Source organism: Megascapheus bottae, chromosome 22 (genome assembly GCF_031878675.1).
Source record: "Megascapheus bottae isolate mThoBot1 chromosome 22, mThoBot2.hap1, whole genome shotgun sequence".
Taxonomy (NCBI): domain Eukaryota; kingdom Metazoa; phylum Chordata; class Mammalia; order Rodentia; family Geomyidae; genus Megascapheus; species Megascapheus bottae.
Genome location: NC_143530.1, coordinates 27,731,409 through 27,743,003, shown reverse-complemented (window position 1 = coordinate 27,743,003; position 11,595 = coordinate 27,731,409).

Below are 11,595 nucleotides of genomic sequence, written 5' to 3'. Positions count from 1 at the left end.
GAAGTAAGCCAGACTCAAAGGAACATAGGCTCAATGGTTTCCCTCATTTGTCATAATCAGTAGAAACCTTGGCCTCTCCTAGCAGAGATTTACAACAGAACAAAATCTAGAGACATTAGGCCAAATAGTATGACACTAGATGTAAGGACCTCTAGGATAAGGAAACAAAAGCCATATAATGAGTGACTGTTGTCCTTAATGTACTATGTTATCTCTCATCTCTTTTGCCATCCCTTGGTTATCTCATATTGTCACAATATTTCACCATGGGGACCATGTCATAAGAAAGGGTATCAATGTTTGTGAAGTAATGCACCTTCTATTAATCACAATAAAAAAGAAAAATTAAACAAAATTTAAAGAAATGTTTTTTACCACAAAAACAAAAAGAGGAACTGGGAACAAAAGCTCAGTAGTGTGTGGATCTCACCCTATACCCAGCAGTGGTCACATGCTCCAGCACCAGATTCTTATGTGGTTAAGGAACTCTTTCTGAGATGCTGGGTATGGTGGCTCACACCTGTAATCCTAGCTACTCAGGAGGCTGAGATCTGCGGATCAGGGTTCAAAGCCAGCCCTGGCACTAAACAACTTGAGACTCTTATCTCCAATTAATCATTAGAAAATGGGAAGTGGAGCTGTGGCTCTGTGATAGGGTGGTAGCCTTGAACTGAAGAACTCAGGGACAGCACCCAGGCCCAGAGTTCAAGCCCCATGACCTACAAAAAAAGGAAAGAAATCTTTCTGGGGGCCAGGAGCATGGCCTAGTGGTGGAGTGCTTGCCTAGCATGCACCAAGGCATTACTCAGTGTATGTGGTACACATACACAGAAAAAGCTGGAAGTGGTGTGTGGCTCAAGTGGTAAAGTGCTAGCCTTAAGAAAGCCCAAGGACAGTGCCCAGACCCTGAGTTCAAGGCCCAGGATTGGCAAAACATTTTTTTCTAGGCACTGGAGGCTCACATCTAGCTACTCAAGAGGCTGAAAATCTGAGGGTTGAAGTTTGAAGCCAGCATGGGAAGACAAGTCTATGACACCCTTATCTTCCATCAACTTGCAAAAAGCTAGAAGTGGAAATAAGACTCAAATTACAGACCACAGCCCTAAATAAAAAAGCCAAAGAGAATGTGAGTACTTAATCTCAAGCCCTAGTACAAGGAAGGAAGGAAGGAAGGAAGGAAGGAAGGAAGGAAGGAAGGAAGGAAGGAAGGAAAAAAGAAAGGAATGAAGGGAGGGAGAGAGAGGAGAGTGAATCAATGAAAGAAAAGAGAAAAAGAAAGGCTGGGTACGGTGGCTTACACCTGTGATTCTAGCTACTAAGGAAACTGAGATCTGAGGATCACAGTTCAAAGCCAGCCTAGACTGGCTTTAAGTCAGTTAGACTTTTAACCTCCAATTAACCACCAAAAAAGTGGCATTGTGGCTCAAAGTAATAGAGTGCTAGCCTTGGCAAAAGATCTCAGGGACAGCACCCAGGCCCCAAGTTCAAGCCACATAACTGATGAGAGAGAGGGAGAGAGGGTGGAAGAGAAGGAGAAGGGAGAGAGGGAAGGAGAGGGAGAGATCCTTTAAATTCCCCACAGAGTAGCTATCCTTAGCACCATCCTCATTCTGTTTTTAATGTAATTACCGCTTTTCTTCTCCTTTTTCTTCTTTCTATATCTCCCTCAGCTCTCCCTCTTCTTCCTTGTACTATGATTTTGTGGATTTTGCACCTGTATCTTACACAGCTCCAAAATTCAGAGCCCTGAACAGTCCTTGGGATGCAGGAGGTACTTGATACAGTCCCTTTTTTCTCTTTCTCTTCCTGCTTCCTCATTGTTACCAGGCCTGGATAGAAATCAGGGACTCAAATACATCATCACCTGTTTGTCTACACTCTCAAAGGACTAACTTCATGGATTTTATTACAGTCTTTTCCTCTCTCCATAACAGGCTGACTCAGTTAAGTCAACTCCAATCATGAAATAAAAAATAAATAAACTGGATGGAGGATACGAATCAGGAAAGCTATTTCTGATGAGTCACATCTAGTTACCTGGGAAGTTTCAAACTCAATTACCCACCTGTTCTTGTGCATTTCTGAAAACCCTGGTTCTTGCTGGCTGTCTCTAGTGAGACACATTAGCCATCAAAACCAACAAAGATGAAACCTATCCTGCTGGGTTGTGTCGCAATTATCAGTGGGATACCTGGTCATTAAGCTCTCTTTGAGTGAAGAAAGGCAAATTGCTTTGGAAAATAAAAATCTCTTCTCAAAAACTACAAAAACAAGCACCCCCCCCCTTCCCACATTCTGCAGGCAGCCCTGCCCCTGTGACTTGGGCTCTGTCTTCATCCAGGCCTGTTTACCTTCAGAGGAAAAGAGCTTTGTCTGCAGAGCCTCCCATTCTAGAATGAAAGCTTGTGATCTGCTGCTTCCACCATGACCTCCAACTCTAGTTTAGTGCCTTACTTTATCAACAATGAAGACTGGAGTGATAACCCAAACTTCTGAACACAGGGAATTAACACCAGGTCTTGATAGATTGATTACAACAATGGATCCAATTGGTTCAGACATCCTGTGGGTACTGTCTTACCACACTGTTGATGACATGTGACATGGGAAAGCCAATGAAAAAGTAGAAAATGAAACACAAAATCTTAGAAAGCACTTGGTTGTCAGAGTATGCCCTCTCACTGTCCTTGAACCACAAACTGCTTTGTGGACTAGGTTCTCTAGACAAGCCAGATAGGAAAACATTTAGGCATATGGAGTAGAAAAGGTAACCCAATGCATCCTAGCAGAGCCTTTCTTTTTCTCCCATCCCTACCATGCCTAGTAGCAAGTCCAGTCAAGCCTGGCTACAGAAAGCAGAACCATCCAGTTACATGAATTCAAAGCAGAGAGCTAAATAAAGAGCTATTCGGCCATTACATTTGGAGTTTGGGTCACACAGCAAAGGCTGACTGATACAAGGGCTCATTTCCTTCATACACAGAGAATCTCTTTCTATTTTTCTCATACAGAAAATCCCTGAAATTCAATAAGGGGCTCTATTATACCAATACATTCTCATGCATGAGAGACTTTGAATAAAGCAGGTGTATCTTTTGAAACAATCCTATTTCCCATCATCACAGTCTCTATTCATGTATGCTGTACATGCAACTGGAATGACTTCTATAGGAGGAATTTGATAGTCTGCCAAATTATAAATTAATCTTTAGCACAGAAATCCACTTGAGAAGAAGGGTTGTCCTAAAGCTTCAATTGCCCGTGAATTGTGAAAAAGTTATTGTACAAACAGTTACAACGCATTGGAAAAAATCCTCACATCTCTCAGTGGGATTGAAATGAAGGCTCTTGTGGGTATCAGCCAAAAATGCAGAAGGTTTAAAGAACAGATAATAATTCTCAGGATTGTTTAAGCAAAAACAACAAGAAAGAGAGTAGTATGCACAGCATGCCAAATTTTATGTCTTAAAGTGAAGAATAATATTGCATATTTTCATGTATGTCTACAGTTAGTGTAAAAAGTCTTTGATCAGGTGGGCACTAGGCTTATGCCTGTAATCCTAGCTACTCAGGAGGCTGAGATCTGAGGACTGAGGTTCAAAGCCAGACTGGGCACTAAAGACTGTGAGAATTTTTATCTCCCATTAATCACTAGAAAACCAGAAGTAGTATTGTGGCTCAAGGGGTAGGGTAGTAGCCTTGAGCTGAAGAGCTCAGGGACAGTGCCCAGGCCCAGAGTTCAAGTCCCATAACTGAAAAAAAAATGTATTTGATCTACGGGTAAGAAATGATCAAACCGGTAACCAGGGTAAAGTCAGAAGATTATTAGAGGTAGGTAAGTGAAAAATAGGAGTGTGGGAAGGGGGATTTTTGAAAAATTACCTTTTAAGTAGTTGTACAAAGGAGCTGCCATTAAACAAAGAAGTTTATGAATACAGTATATCTTGATCACTGTCACCCTTTTCAACATGAAAGAGGGATTTTTACAGAATACTTTTTTATTCCTGCCATGACTCTCATCATTCCACTAAAGCTGTTCCATCAAAGCTGACAGTGACTTCGGTGCTCATACTCAATGTTCTTTCTTCCACCTTCATTATAATATGATTACTGACTTGTGAACCTTTCCTCTTCTCAAACTCTTTCTCCACTTGGCGTTTAGGATTCTGTTCTCTCGCCCTCATCTTGCCCCTTAGTCCTTCTCACATTTGTTTTTTGTTTGTTTGTTTTTTGGCTGGACATGGGTGGGGACTTCACTCTGGGAGCCTGGGCTCTGTCCCTCATCTCTTCAGCTGAAGGCTAGTGCTCTACCACTTTGAGCTACAGCACCACTTGTGCCTTTCTGGTGGTTAACTGAAGATAAGAGCCTTATGGACTTTTGTGCATGGGCTGGCTTTGAACCACAATCTTCAGATCTCAGCCACCTGAGTAGCTAGGATTACAGGTATGAGTCACTGGCACCTGGATAAATTTTTTGTTTTGTTTTGTTTCGACAGTCCCGGAGTTTGAACTCAGAGCCTGGGTAGTGTCACTGAGCTTTCTCAAAGCTAGCACTCTACCACTTGAGTCACAGCACCACTTCTGGCTTATTCTGTGTATGTGGAATCGAACCCAGGGCTTTACCAATACATCCAGGTGCCGGTGGCTCACACTTGTAATTGTAGCTTCTTAGGAGGCTGAGATCACTGTTCAAAGCCAGGCTGGGAAGGTAACTCCATGGTACTATTATCACCAGTCAACCAGCAAAAACCCAGGAAGTGGAAGAAGTGAGTCAAGTGGTAGGGCACCAACTCTGAGAAAAAAAGCCAAATGAAAGTGTTAAGTATGGAGTTCAAGCCCCAGTGCTGGCACCAAAACCAAACAAAACCCTCAGAAATAAAGTTCCTTGTGGACACAGAGTCTTGTAGAAAATTTTTGAATAGGAAGAAAATGAGCCATGTATCAGTCAGCTTTTGTTGTGTAACACAAGTCCACAAGTTTCCCATTCTCTTTTTGTGACATCTATGCATGCTGCATTCAAGCCTCAGGCCTCAGAACTCTTCCATCTATACCCTCACTCTTAGTGACCAAGTCCAATCTTATCTCCTTTATCATGACAACTGCAAAACCTCCACCCTCATATTTATTTTTTCTTCACTCTAAATTCCCAATAGTAATTAAAAACAATAGTCATCTCAATTTTAGAATGTCCTAAACAGAAATTCTGCTCTTCCTTATAATAGCTGCTCTGCCTTTTTACAAACAAAGCAGTGTATTATCAGGTAATCACCCTAGCCAAGTTCCTCTGCCATGGCCAACCCAACCTTGATGGGCCATTGTCAGTGTTACCACTATGGTACACTGTCATCCTCTGCCTGGTTACTACACAGCCTCAGAATAAATAGTTGTCTGAATGTTGATGTTCTCCACATTCATGGGTTGAATTCTAAACCCCAAGTCAATAATATAAGTGATACGGCCTTTAAGGAGTGATTAGGTTATGGAGGCTCTACCTTCATGAATGGGATTAGTTCCTTAAACACAGAGGCTCGAGAGAACCTATTTGTCCCTTCCGATGGCGAAAATCCATACAAAGTATCCACATCTATGAAGAATAAACGATTGTCAGACATCAAATCTTTTGATGCTTGATCTTGGATTCCTAGACTTTTCTTGCTTATAAATGACCCAGTTCAAGGCATTTTGTCACAGCAGCCCAAACAGATTAAAACACTGGTCTCCCTGCTTCCACCTTTGCCCTCAGGTCTGCTCTCTACCCAGCGGCCAGAAGGATCCTGAACAATCCTCTTTCAATCCCACTTGTTTGCTCAAATGCTATGATGCTTCCTGATTCTCTCAGAGTCAAGCCAAAGCCTTACAATGGCTTCCAGGTCCCCATGACCAAGCCTAGGCATCCACATGGCTGGCTCCCTCACCTTCTAGTCTTCACCCCACCATCACAGTGAACTTGCCAAATCATCATGCTTGAAGCTGTGCTCAGGCCAGGAACACAGCCTAGTGGTAGAGTGCTTGCCTGGCATGCATGAAGCCCTGGGTTAGATTCCTCTGTACCACAGACACAGAAAAAGCTGGAAGTGGTACTGTGGCTCAAGTAGTAGAGTACTAGCCTTGTGAAAAAAAGTGCTCAAGGACAGTGCCCAGGAACTGAGTTCAAGCTCCAGGACTGACAACAAACAAACAAAACAAGAACAACAAAAACTGTGTTCAAACTTCTCCCTGTTTATTTTTTTCTGATGGTCTTCCGCTCACCTTCTAGTATGTTCTCTACACTAGTTACTTGTCTACTGCCGAGTTCTCCTCTAGAAATAGGCTTTATTATTTGTGGCTATATCCCTGTAATGAGGGATGGCAGGTCTGGAATACCTGTTTTCTAAATGAATAATGACTGAGGGAATGAGCTAACCTTCTAAAGTACGTAAGTTTTTAAATTTTAAAGTGTATAATTTTCAAAGCTAAAAGAGAAAAAGAGGTTAAGAGACAAAAAGAAAAAAAAACTTGTATCACTAAATAAGTGGACTTAGACAAAAAAAACTGAACTAGAACTACAGATTAAGTAAAAAATCTAGGTGTGTGAAACATTCTGTGCTTCTAGAGTGTAGACCAAGACACTGGCAATAATAGTCACCTCTAAATCGGAAAACTGGGCCAGCTCAGTGAGGGATTGGGCTTGACCTAGCAGCTCAATGAGCAATTTTCTTTTCTTTTTTTGCTGATCCTGAACATTTTTTGTTTGTTTGATGGAGACTAGTGCTCTACCACTTAAGTTCCAACTGCAATTCTACCTTTTTTGGTAGGTAAGCCTCATGGACATTCCTGTTTGATCTGCCTTTGAACTCAGATCTCAGCCTCCTGAGTAGGTAGTATTATATACGTGAGCCTTAGAAGCCTGGTTCAATGACCAGTTCTTTATCCCTCTTGAATTCTGTACTATGCGTGAGTAATATTTGTTCGAAAAAACAAAGCTGGGACTTGAAACATGGCTTAACAGTAGAGTATCTGCCTAACAAGCACAAGACCTGGAGTAAAAAAATTTTTAAAAATATTGCGCTGGAAGTTTGGCCTAGTGGTAGAGTGTTTGCCTAGCATGCATGAAGACCCGGGTTTGATTCCTCGGTACCACATACATAGGAAAAAAAAAAGCCGGAAATGGTGCTATGGCTCAAGTGGTAGAGCTCTAGCCTTGAGAAAGTCCAAGCACAGTGCTCAGGCCCTGAGCTCAAGCCCAGGACTGGCAAAAAAAAAATATTACCACTATGCCAGGAGTTTGGCCTAGTGGTAGAGTGTTTGACTAGTATGCATAAAGACCCGGGTTCGATTCCTCGGTACCACATACATAGAAAAAAGCTGGAAGTGGTGCTGAGGCTCAAATGGTAGAGCTCTAGCCTTGAGAAAGTCCAAGGACAGTGCTCATGCCCTGAGCTCAAGCCCAGGACTGGCAAAATAATAATAATAATAATAATATATTTGCACATGAGAATTATATGCCAAACCAATTGGTTAGAAATGAGGTGTGCCAATTCTCTTTGACTAGGAAGAATGGATTCCAGGTGTAAAGAGTGGCCTGGATGCATTGCTGTGTCTCGGAGAGAAGTGCTTGGTGACAGGGCAGTCAGCCACAGCAGCTTTATCAAAACTAGCCCGTCCAGTACCCAGGGACACCAGCTGTGGAAGAGGAATGTTGACCCACAGATCAGCGTTGGCTGTGTGGTAGTGGCCAGAGCCATAACTATTCCTTCCAAAAGGACATAGTTGGAGCATCACAACACCTGCCCTCATGGTTGTCCTACTGCTACTGACCCTCTCTTTTTTGGGGGGAGTGGGAGTCAGTTGTGGAACTTGAACTCCTGGGCTGGAGGGCTGTCCCTGAGCACCTCAGCACAAGGCTAGTGCTCTTCTACTTGAGCCACAGCACCACTTCTGATTTTCTGGTGGTTAATTGGAGATAAGAGTCTCTTGGACTTCCATGCCTGAGGCTAGCTTTGCGCCATGATCCTCTGATCTTAGCCTTTTGAGTAGCTAGGATTACAGGTATAAGCCACCAGCACCCGGCTTGACCCGCTCTTTTAAAGCAAGGGTGCTTTGGATCTAAGAAGAGGATCCTTCCTCATAATTGTCCTCCAAACATTTCAGTCCCAACTGTCACTTTTTTATACTGCTTATTTATTGAATTTTGAGGGTATGATACTAATGATATTTCCAGTAGTATTAATCTAATGAATCCCTTCTATACTAATTGTTGGAGCTAGGTTTGAATCATTATTTGACTTGTTCTACTAACTGGGAGTCATGACGTTTTATTTAAGGGACAGTTGTTTCTTTTGTAAATTCAGAGAAGGGGAAATCACTAAGGCATTTGAGCAACTACTCAAGATGGTTTCATGTTACCTGTGCCACAAAAGATGGATTTGTTCCTTATTTGTTTACTAGCTATAAAACCAAAAGCACCCCCTGGCCTGTGGCCATCACATCCTTTGCTATCCCATGTCCCCAAACAAAGAGAACAATCATCAATACACTTTAGCCAAGTCAATACATTCAGACAAGTCTTATGTGCATTATTGAATGGCCCACATGGAGGTGGCGGAAACTGTGGTCTTATTGGAAGAAGTGAGCCTCTGCAACATGTCCTTGAAGAACAGACTTGGTTTCCAGTCTTTCTCTGCCTGAATCAGTCTTATCTGGTATGAGGTGAGTTACCTTACCTATCCTATGCTACTATCATGATGCTCAGTTTTACCAATGAGCCCATAAGCAACAAGGCCAAGGGACCAAGAACTGAAACCATAAGCCAAAATAAATCTCCTTTCCTTTGGGATGCTATGCCAGGTATTCTGTCTCAGCTAATCCAAAATGTCCTCATAGACTAGTCACACTTTTTAATCGGAGGCAAAACTTATTGAAAGCCAATCTCTCTCCTGTGAGATTATTTCTGGAGTATATATAGAAAGTGAGCTACAAAACATTAACATTGGTCACAAATGCTAAATGATAGACTTCAGCAGAAATCTATTTTTTTAAAAGTATGTGTTTGTTACTACACTGTTGGTGGGAGTGCAAACTCATTCAACCACTATGGAAAGCAGTGTGGCAGTGCCTCAAAAGGCTAAACATAGAACTCCCCTATGACCCAGCAATTCCACTATTTGGCATTTACTCAACCACCCAGAAACAAGGACATACTAAACCCACTAGCACAACAATGTTCATTGCAGCACTATTCACCATAGCAAAGATATGGAACCAACCTAGATGTCCCTCAGTTGATGAGTGGATCAACAAGTTGTGGTATTTGTACACAATGGAATTCTATGCTGCTGTCAGAAAGAATGACATCGCCCCATTTGTTAGGAAATGGAAAGACTTAGAAAAAATCATATTAAGTGAAGTAAGCCAGACTCAAAGGAACTTAGGCTCAATGGTTTCCCTCATTTGTCATAATCAGTAGAAACCTTGGGCTCTACTAGCAGAGATTTGCAATAGAGCAAAATCTTGATACATAAGGCCATATAATGTGAAGCTAATTGAAAGGACCTCCAGGATATTGAAACAAAAGCCATATAATGAATGATTGTTGTCCTTAATGTACTATGTTGTCTCTCATCTCCTATGTTGTCTCTCATCTCCTTTGCTGTCCCTTGGTTATCTCATATTGTTACAGTATCTCACTTTGTTATCTGATATATTGAATTTATTTGTATTTGGATATCTGAAATTTGATAGGGAAGGGGGGAAAACCAAGACGGGTGGGGGGTGTGGGGGGGGGAGGGAAATGGGTACCAAGACATGTGAAAGGGTATCAATGTATGTGAATTAATGCACCTTCTATCTGGCAAATATCATGTAACCCTTTTACTAATTACAATTAAAAAAATTTTTTTAAAAAAGTATGTGTTTGTGTTTGTTTAGAATTTGCATAAAAATACTGCCTGGGTCAAGCATGATGACACACACCTGCAATCCCAATACTCAAAAGGATCACAAGTGTGGAATCCATTGTGATTCCTTGTCTCAAAAACACATGATCTGATGAAGCAGCTCAGTTATAGGGCACTTGCTTTAGTACTTGCAAGGCAGCATGTCACTAGGTTCCACCCAGAGCACTGGAAAAATAATAAAACATATATGAATATATATTATAGCAACACTAGAAGCTGATCAGTGTTGAGGGTGGGGTCAGATGGAGAAAGGAATGGTACTGAAATGTTCCGCTAAAAACCTTTAACCTTGGGCTATGCGAATATAGTAGCCACCCATCCCCAAGAGTCTTGTGCCTGTCAGAAAATGTTTCATATGAAGGATACGCACTACTTCTCTTAGTTTTTTTTGCTATGTGCCCAGCAGGAGATGAAATAGGATCGCTCACAGTGCATAGATTAAGTGTAACCTTGTTTTCTAGTTTCTGTAGATGATGCTTTCTCATTTCATGCCCATATTGACATGGACTGCCCCCCCACAAGAGTTGCCAATTGTTAGATATAATTAAAAAACTTCTTTGCTATCTCACATTTGTTCACATTTTTCACACAAGCCAACATATACCAAGGCCCATACCTTCAGCAACCTTCTTTATTGGTACCCATACTCCAGGTAGTGCACTATCCATCTGTCCTCATCAGCCCAGTTCCAGACACTAGGGGTAGCCCTGTACACTAGAGATCATGAAAGCTGTGTATCAATAGGGGCTTGGGTAGAGAGATACAGAAGCAGGCTCTATTGGTTGTTGGATATTGTGGGAGGGGTTGAGCTAATGAGGAGGATGTGTTAAGGGTGGTCAAAGAAGATTGCAGGTAGGAAAACAGAAGAATGAAGACTGAAAAAATTATCTTAGGAAGGGAGAGAAGAGAGAGTGACAGAGAACGGGATTGATTGGAATATCTGCATACACATGTGGGAATGTCAAAGACCCCTCCCCCTTCTTCTAGAACTAAGATATGCTAATAGTGCCTGGGATATAACAGATGCCCTGCTAAGTGAAAACTGAAAATGTATTGCATGCCCAGAAGGAGAAATTGGTGAAGGTTAGGACATGTTGCTCAGGCTACATAGCTGCTAACACTTTGAACATATTTCTAAAACTAAGGGCTATCCTGGAGAATTGCACGCATCTGCTACAACTCAGCCTGCTCAATCATCTGGTAGTATGTGCTCATCCTGATAAACACAATGAGGGCCCTTATTGGATGGCAACCATGAAAGGACAGGCCCAGGTCATAATCAGATCACACTGTAACCCTTTACTTCAAGTAAGCTTCCTAGGAGGAAACCAGCATTTGTTTGCAAAACAAAGAAGGAATGCTTCCTCGGTCTGCAAATGGCAAGTGCAAAAGTTCCCTTCAAATAGGGAATTTAAGTGACTTAAATGATTCAATGCACATAAAGTCAGGTTTTTAGGTCCTATTGAAAAATGAAAAGATGTAGCTATTCTGAATCCACACTGCTAAGTAGAACAATCCACTGAGTAGCGGTACCTTCACGCATGCATGAGCTCTCCATTTTGCTAGTCTCCACCACCCCATATGACTTCCACAGAGGTGTCAGCAGACTTAAATGTTCATCTATACTTAGAAGGCTCTCCAACAGGAAGAATGGGCCTAG